At 42.8% G+C, this 8,147-nt stretch overlaps 1 pseudogene; it reads right to left on the bottom strand.

The window, feature by feature from the left end:
* LOC102012675 overlaps nucleotides 1-7,438 on the bottom strand; it is a 42,348-nt pseudogene extending 34,910 nt beyond the window's left edge.
* Between the last annotated feature and the right edge of the window lie 709 nt (nucleotides 7,439-8,147).

Genomic DNA, 8,147 nt, shown 5'->3' with positions numbered 1-8,147 from the left:
AATTTCAGGTGTATGACTTCTAGGCTCTTCTGTGTTGATGCCTCCTGGACTTGTTTTGGGTGGTGTGGAGGTCTGCGATTGCGTTTTGCTCCTTCATTTTGTCATTTTTGAAGAACCAGAGACTCCTTGTAGTGCAGTCTCACTGCCCTGATTGTGTGTGAGTGGCAGGGCAAGAGTCTGAAGATCCCCAGTGCTTAGTGTAGCTCCTGTGCTGGTGAATGGTGGAAAGGTGGGGTCCCAGATGCTCCCAACCTTACTTGCATTTAGTTGGCTCCCAGGAGTGTGTGGGAAGGGTGGTGGATGCTTGCTGGCATTCCTGAGACTGTCTGGAGTTCGGCCCAGCTTCCACAAAAGTAGGGGGGATGCAGGTCTAGTTCACTGAGGCTTCAAATATTGCCCAGGACAGAGCCTGCTTCCCACACTGGAAGGGAAAGGGTGAGGGTGAGCTCTCCAAGGCCGCTGACTATGTTCAGGTTTCAGCTGAGCCACCAGGGGGGTGTGAGTTGTTCTGGCAGTGACCACCAAGGCCCCCAAAGTTGTCCAGGGATCCACATGCCTCACACCCTAGTGGGGGAGGCACCAAAGTGGCTCACTAGGTTCCTAAAGGTGTCTGACTTTTGGCCCAGCCCCAGAAGACACACTATGGGTATGGCGGGGAGCCTCCTAGGCCCCAGAGGGTGCCCAAGGTTTCACTTGCCTTGTACGCTGGTCAGGGAGGCAAAGCTGTGACTCACTGGGCTTCCTGAAGATGTCTGGGGTTCAGCCAAGCTCAAGCCCACACACTTGGGTGTGGTGGGTAGCCACCGAGGCCCCAGGCAGTGCCTAAGGTTTCACCTGCCTTGCACGCTGGTCAGGGAGGCAGAGCCCAGACTCACCAGGCTTCCTGAAGATGTCTGGGGTTTAGCCTGGATTTTGTTTCTTGATCTACTGTGCTAGTCTGTTTCTTTTAATTGGTGAACTGAGGCCATTTACATATGTATGTGCTTATCTTTGTGATGTTATTTTCCTGCTGTTGGTTCCCTACTTTTCCCCTCTGTTTAACTGCTTGCCCTGTTTTGTAGTTTGTTTCTATTATTTTTCTTGGCATTGTGGTCATTTTTATCTCTTTCTAGAATATCTTTCAATACTTTTTATAGGGTTAGTTTGGTGGTCATGAATTTCTTCAGTTCTTCTTTGTCATGGAAGTATCTCATTTCTCCATTAATTTTGAAAGATAGTTTTTCAGGGTACATCAATCTGGTTTGGAACTTGTTTTCTTTCAGGATGTGAAACTCTTAACTCCAGTCTCTTCTGGACTTGATGGTTTGTGTTGAGAAGTCTGCTTTCTTTTATAAGTAATCTGTTTCTTTTCTCTAACAGCTTTTAATAGTCTGTGCCTGTCCTGAATTTCTGGGACCTTGATTACTATATGTCTGGGTGTAGATTTATTTTGGTTATGGCTCACTTAGTTCTATATACATTATTTATCTGTATGTCAGATTCTTTTAGCATACTTGGGATATTTTCTGCTATTACTTCTGCAAATAGTCTTTTTATGTCTTTGTTTTGATTCATGCTTTTTTGGTTGACACCTATCCACCTTATATTGTTTTTCTTTGCATCATCTTGCAGCTCTTGAATTGTTATTTCCTGATTCCTTGTTATTTTAAAGAGGTCTTTCCTTTCGTGATCACTAGCTGCCATGCTATCTTCAAAGTGTGAAAGTCTATCTTCAGTTTCATTCAAGCGTTTTTGCCAGGTTTCAGTGGAATTTTTAATTTCCTGGATATATCTTTGAATCTGTTTCATGCATTCTAATTCTTTCCTATGTTGTTCATTCAAGGTTTCCATCATATTTCTATGCTCCTCTTTTTTTTTTAAATCTATGTCTTCTTTAGATATGCCAAGCAATTCTTTCATTATGATTATTATTTCTTTTTTTACCTGAGAGATTATTTCTGATCTGATTTCTTCTATAGCCTGATGGAGTTGTTTCTTTACTTCAGTTACTGTCATTTCACAAATTTTAGGTGTGTGACTTACAATTTCTCCTATGTCAATGTCTTCTGGACTTGTTCTGGGTGGGCTAGAGGTCTGAGATTGCATTTTACTCCTTCATTTTGACATATTCTGTTTCAAAAATATTTTTATTTTATTTTCTGTGGTGATTCTTGTGAATGTTGATAGTAGGTAGCTCTATCACTAGTATCAAGACCTCTCCAGGAATAGTCTGTACTTTAGGGATATCTTCCATGTGTAGGACAGTCTTGGTTTGTGTCTGTCCCAAAGCCCTATCTTCCCAATTAATTGAGAATGGGATGTTGGTTTCTGTTTGGCTCAGTCTCTAGTCTTTTGCTGTAGGGCTATGGTGAGATTATTACTCTAGTTCTTCCCAATATTGTTACACAAGGGAGAACAACTGTTTACAACAGATAGGGCATCCTAGCTATAGTACTACAATTAGAAATAAGCACAATTAAGAAACTGACAAACTGTGGTAAATGTTGATTTTGTATTTTAGACGATAGGAGCAAAGTCTATAGTCATATAACAGAACCGAACATAAATTAGGAGTTTATATGCAAAGTGTTTTCCCTTGTTAGAATGGATTTACCCTGGGTTCCTCCAGATGAGCCAGGTGCTGTATCCCAGTACTTCCTTCACTGCCTGCCTGACCTGCAGTGTAAGAGTATGGGCCAGACACCAGGGTTCCTCCAGAATGAGGCTTCCTTGATGGTGGGAGGGCAGTGCATAGGGTTTCTCCCATTCCAAATGGCTCACTGAGGCTCCTAAGGCTTAGTGCTGCTCCTATGATGGTGTGTGGGAGGGTTGGGGTGGGGTTTCTCCCTCTGGAGTGGCTCACTGAGGCTCCTGAGGCTCCCTGGGGCTTACTGTTGCTCCCATGATGGTGGGGGTGGGGTGAGGACGGGGTTCTTTATTTTTGTTTTTTAAGCAAAACTTTCTGCCTTATATTCATAAGCTCTAAAACTTGAATTTTCTGTCCTTGAAAACTGTATGACTTCTGAAATAAAAATGACTTTTTTCTTTTGAAATATAAATGAGTTTTATGATAGATCCATTTCCTTAAATTGTTCATGCCAGTTGATAGATGGCCATAAAATTCCTTTAAATATGTGTATTCTATTGTACTACTTAAATGGTTTTCTTATATGTGTTCAGTAGTTTGTTCAGGCATTTATTAAGTCTGTATTGTATTATGCACCGGGCTGAGCTAGAAGTTCTTTTCTTTCTTTCTTTCTTTCTTTCTTTCTTTCTTTCTTTCTTTCTTTCTTTTTTTTTTTCCTCCAGTACTGGGAACTGAACTCATGACCTTGCGCTTGCCAGGCAGGCGCTTTGCCGCTGAGCTAAATCCCCAGCCCCTCTTTTCTTTCTTTTGAGACATGGTCTTGAGATATACTCCAGGCTGAACTTAAACTCACTATATAGCCTAAATTGGCCTCCAACTCATGGTGATCCTCCTGCTTCAGCCTCCTGAGTGCTGGGTTTACAGATGTACACTGCCCTGCTTGGCTAGTTTTATTTCTATAGCAACATTTGTCTATAGGTTTGTGTTTGTTCAATTTAGCATATGCATGGAGTTGATGGAGTGCTGACAATTTAGAAGATTTTTTGAACTGATACTGTTTTGCAAAACTTAAGATTATCTCATGCAAAGATGTCAACAGGAAAACTGATCAGAAAATCTTTAGTAAAATTATAAAGATTTTAAGAGTACAATTTTCATAAGGAAAATATTTCCACTTTCTGTTGACTATCTGACTTCATTGTGGTTGGGTTGTTCCTTATACTGAAAACAGTCATTTCCTCTGACTCATTGTCAGCACTCCCTTTATAAATTTCCAAGTTCCATGATAATATCTGTGTCTGTTAGGGGCTCTCATATTTGATTCACCAGTTTTCCCATCTTCATAGATGAATCAATTGATTTTATATCATTGGGAATTTGAATGGTACAAATCATTTTTCTCCCCAGATGAACTTTGTTCCCTTCTATGGTTATCTTAGACAGCTTTCTGTTATTGTAACTTACACTTGAGATAATGAAGTTATGAAGTGGAAAGGTTTGTTTTGATTTGTACCATTTTGAAGTTCTCAGCAATGGTTGGCCCTACTGCTCTGGGCCTGTGGCTGCACATTATGATACAGCAAACCGGTCACCTCAGGGCCAGAAAAAAGGAAAGGACTGGAGTTCCACAATCCTCTTTAAAGGCATGTCCTGTATGACCTAAAACTTACCTTCTAAGGTTTCCACAGCTGTCCAATGTCTCCATGGCCTAACACATGCGCATTTAACCTCCAGACTGAGAGAGACCATCATGGCCGTGCACAGGATGCAGAGTTTACAGCAAGCTCATGGAGGTGGAGGAGATGCCAGTCACCACACCACGTCCTCAAGGGTAGAGCCAGCAGATGAGATTCCGCAAGCAGTAGAGAGAGAACAGGAAGTGAAGTCGCACTTAGTTCAACCACTGGCCTAGCTGTTTTTTTGCTCACTGTGTAGGAGAGCACTACCAACAGTTCCCCAGTGGGTCATGGGCCACAGTCTGTGACAGTATCAGCAAACAGTCTAACAAATCACTGGTGCATGAAACTGTCAGGAAAGAAAAGCAGGGGCTGCCTGCTGCCAACCATGTACTCCAGAAAGATGGCTCCTTGGCCCTGGTGGGACCCTGCAGCCCCTGCAACCCGTAGGACACGGCCCAGGGTCTGATGTCACAGCAACCGGAATCCTAGTCCCTGAGCTAGAACCCAGCCCAGGCCCAGAGTCTTGGCTCCCCTGTGGTACCTGAGAACTCAGAGGCAGAGGCAGGGCTGACCCCAGCCCCGCACTTCTCCAGGGGTCACTGCTGCCTCTCTGACTCTGGGTGGGGAGCAAAAGATAAATCCAGGGAGGGGTAGAGAAAAACAGTTTGCACTTACCAGAAAAAAGCAAAAAACAAACAAAAAACAACTCTCCACCCTAACTTATGGAGGCTACCAAAATCACAGAGGGCTGAACAGTGGAGAAAAGGGCACCAGTGAGAGAAGGGGAGCGGGAATCGCAGAGGCAGGGTGAGAAGGACACGGGAAGTGCTCTGAAAGTTTTTGAGAGACCCCCAGGCTGATTGCACTGCTGAGGATCGTGAAGGAAACAGAAGCTCCACACTCTGAGGGCTGAAGGTCAGTTGTCTTGGAATCGGGCAGTGCTTGGGCTTTCCCTCAAATCCCAGTCCTAAACAGATGCCGTGATCTGCTGGCACTGGGAGACTCCCTTGCTCCCCCGCTTGGGTGCAGGGCTTCAGAAGGTAACGGTGTGGATCCACGTTTTAATTTCTACAGTGGGTTGCTGCGGGTGGAAGTGTTAGAGTGATTGTTTCCGACTCACGCAAAGCCTCTGAAGCTCTCCACTTATATTTTCCTCTCATTTTTTTTTCTCTTTTTTTCCCTCTCTGCACCTTCACATAATCTTTCAAACCTCCTCTTCCTTGTCCTCTCCAGTCTGCCCCTCAAACACCGTCCTCATCTATTTTCTCATTATTTCCTTTTCTTTTTTGTTTATACTTCATATTATTTCATTTTGTTCCAGCCCTTCCTCTTTTTCTCCTTTTTCCTTTCCTAGCTCTGGGCCTATATGTATCAAACTACCCTCTCCCTGTCCTACCTGGGTTATTGAAAGAGTTTGTAAAGTTTTTAAACAAGTCTTAAATGAAGTGTTGATAGATGCTTGGTTCTTTGAAAGTTTTTATTACCAGTAATTCTTTTCCCAAGACAATGATAGATACCGGACCCAGCTCCTTGAAAAGGCAGAGGAGATATCAGCACAGCTACTTATAACCAAAACCAAGGACACATGGAAGGGAAACCCACTTTATAAAGAGATCTCAACTGTAGCAGCAGAGCTTTCTATCCCAACCAGTGACAAAACAAGGCAACAAGATGCCTCCAAAAATGTACAACTCCACAAACACTGAGTTCACAGGTAGTGAAATGGATAAATTTCTAAAGAACTCAAAAAAAACCAAATAGCTAAAGAGATCAAAGTTGAGACTAACAAACAGGTGCAGGAAGAAATTACAGTAGCACCTTGGTTCATGAACTTCATTTGTTCCATGATTTTGGTCACAACGAAATGAAATTTCTCCTTAAGGTTCAATGTAAATAAAGTTAGTATGTTCTGAACCATATGTATTTTTTAACCACAAAAATATGAAATAAAGTACAGTATAGTATGAAGAGAAAGAACACTAGCCTTGCTTGAGGAGATTTCTGCCAAGGAGGACAGGACAGTGGGTGGGGAGGAGGTTTTTGTTTGGAGGGAGATTCCCCCTCCATAAGGACATCAGGGAGGTCTCCTTCAGGGGTTTCCTTTCTTCTTTCTCTCTTAGCTGCAGGGTCAATTTTGACTGAAAAAAATCTCTAATGGCATTTGTTTTTTCCTGCACTGCATAACCCTCTGGAAATGAGAAACCATGTTATCATTTATCAAACTCAACACTCTTTTGGTTACAGGTATGTGTGGGGGTTGCTTCTCAAAGAAATCCTGGAACTCATTCCCTTTTTACATAATGGATTTTATCACATCACTGCTAACCTCTGCCTGTCTTCCTCTTCCTCAGCAAACTGCTCCTCAACAAGCACCTTCTGCTGCTCACTCTGGAGCTCAGCAAGTTCTTCCACTGTCTGCTTCTCCTTACAGTCCTCAGCAAGCTCCTCTATGTCTGTACCATTGATGTCCAGACATATTCTCTTGCCCATGGACACCATCTCATCCACTCCCTGTGCATCAGACCCTTCAAAGTCACGTTCAGGGACACATTCCAGCCACAGTTTTCTCCAGCCTGAGTTTAAGATCTGGGATGTGACATCTTCCTAGGCTTTGTCAATGAGGTTGATGCAGTGAAGGACATTGAGATCTTTATTCGAGACTCGTTCAGAGTCAAAAACTTCTCTTCAGTGATATTAAAACACCTGGTAAAGGGCGCCTTTGTGGACAGCTTCTTAAGTTGCAGATCACTTGCTGGTCCATGGGCTGCAGAAGAGGTGTTATGTTATGGAGAGGAATCTGACCTTTATAAAGTCATCCTCAGTGTCTGTATCATCCCTAGAGTTGTGCTGGGGCACTGTCCATCAGAAGAAGGCACCTTTCAGGCAGTTGGTTGTCAGATATTTCTTAACAGTGGGTGCAAACACCTCATGTAGCCATTCCATGAGCAGTTAATTGCTTCATGACTCAAGCTTTTACACTGGTCTTCCACACAATAGGCAGTCTAGTTTAGCTCACGTTCTGTTCTGTGAAAGCCTGAGGGGTCTGGGAATGGTATACCAGTAGTGGCTTAATCTTCAAATCTGTGCTTGTGTTTGCACACAGCAAAAGGATCAATCCATCCTTCATGGACTTGTGCCCCAGTAGTACTTCTTCCTCTTGTGTGATATCAACTTTTTCTTCCAGAAGAGCCATGTTCCATCATAACTGAACACTTGTTGAGTGACGTATCCTTCTGCCTTCATGAATTCCATGAATTCTTTCTTGTAGGCTTCTACAGCAGCCTTGTTGGAACTGGAAGCTTCACCATGTCCTATCATACTATGGAGGCCACTTCTCTTGCAAAATTTATCAAACCACCCTCTACTGGTTTTAAAGTCATTGCTTGCTACACTTGCAGAGGGTTTTCTTACAGTAAATCACTGTGGAATTCCCTGACTTTTTCACAGATCATAACTTCACTAACGCTATCAGCTGCCAGCTGTTTCTCATTCAACTACACTGACAAAAGCTTTTCCACCTCTTCCACACTTTTGTCCTCTGCTTGTGTAACACTGTTACTCCTTTGCCACATCAGCTTCTTTAATGGCATCTTTATTCAAAACCATTGAGATTGTGGACTTTGCCATCTTGTACTCCAAGGTCAGATCAGTCACACGAATACCATGCTCATGCTTTTCTGCAATTTTCTTTTTCAATTCAATGGTTGTTTTCTTCAAAACCTTCTTACCATTCTTGCTCTGCTCTTTCTTGTTACCTTCATTACTGGTCTGCACATTTTTGTCCCCTTCACCACCACACTGCACTTTCTTTTTTACCACCATGCTTGCTCTGTACTTTCTTTGGAGCCATATTATATTGGCTAATACTGTACAGTACTATATGTGCTAAAAAGCACACAGAA

This window comes from Chinchilla lanigera, unplaced genomic scaffold (genome assembly GCF_000276665.1).
Source record: "Chinchilla lanigera isolate Chin_1 unplaced genomic scaffold, ChiLan1.0 scaffold00028, whole genome shotgun sequence".
Classification (NCBI taxonomy): domain Eukaryota; kingdom Metazoa; phylum Chordata; class Mammalia; order Rodentia; family Chinchillidae; genus Chinchilla; species Chinchilla lanigera.
This window is presented reverse-complemented; position numbering and strand designations above follow the sequence as displayed.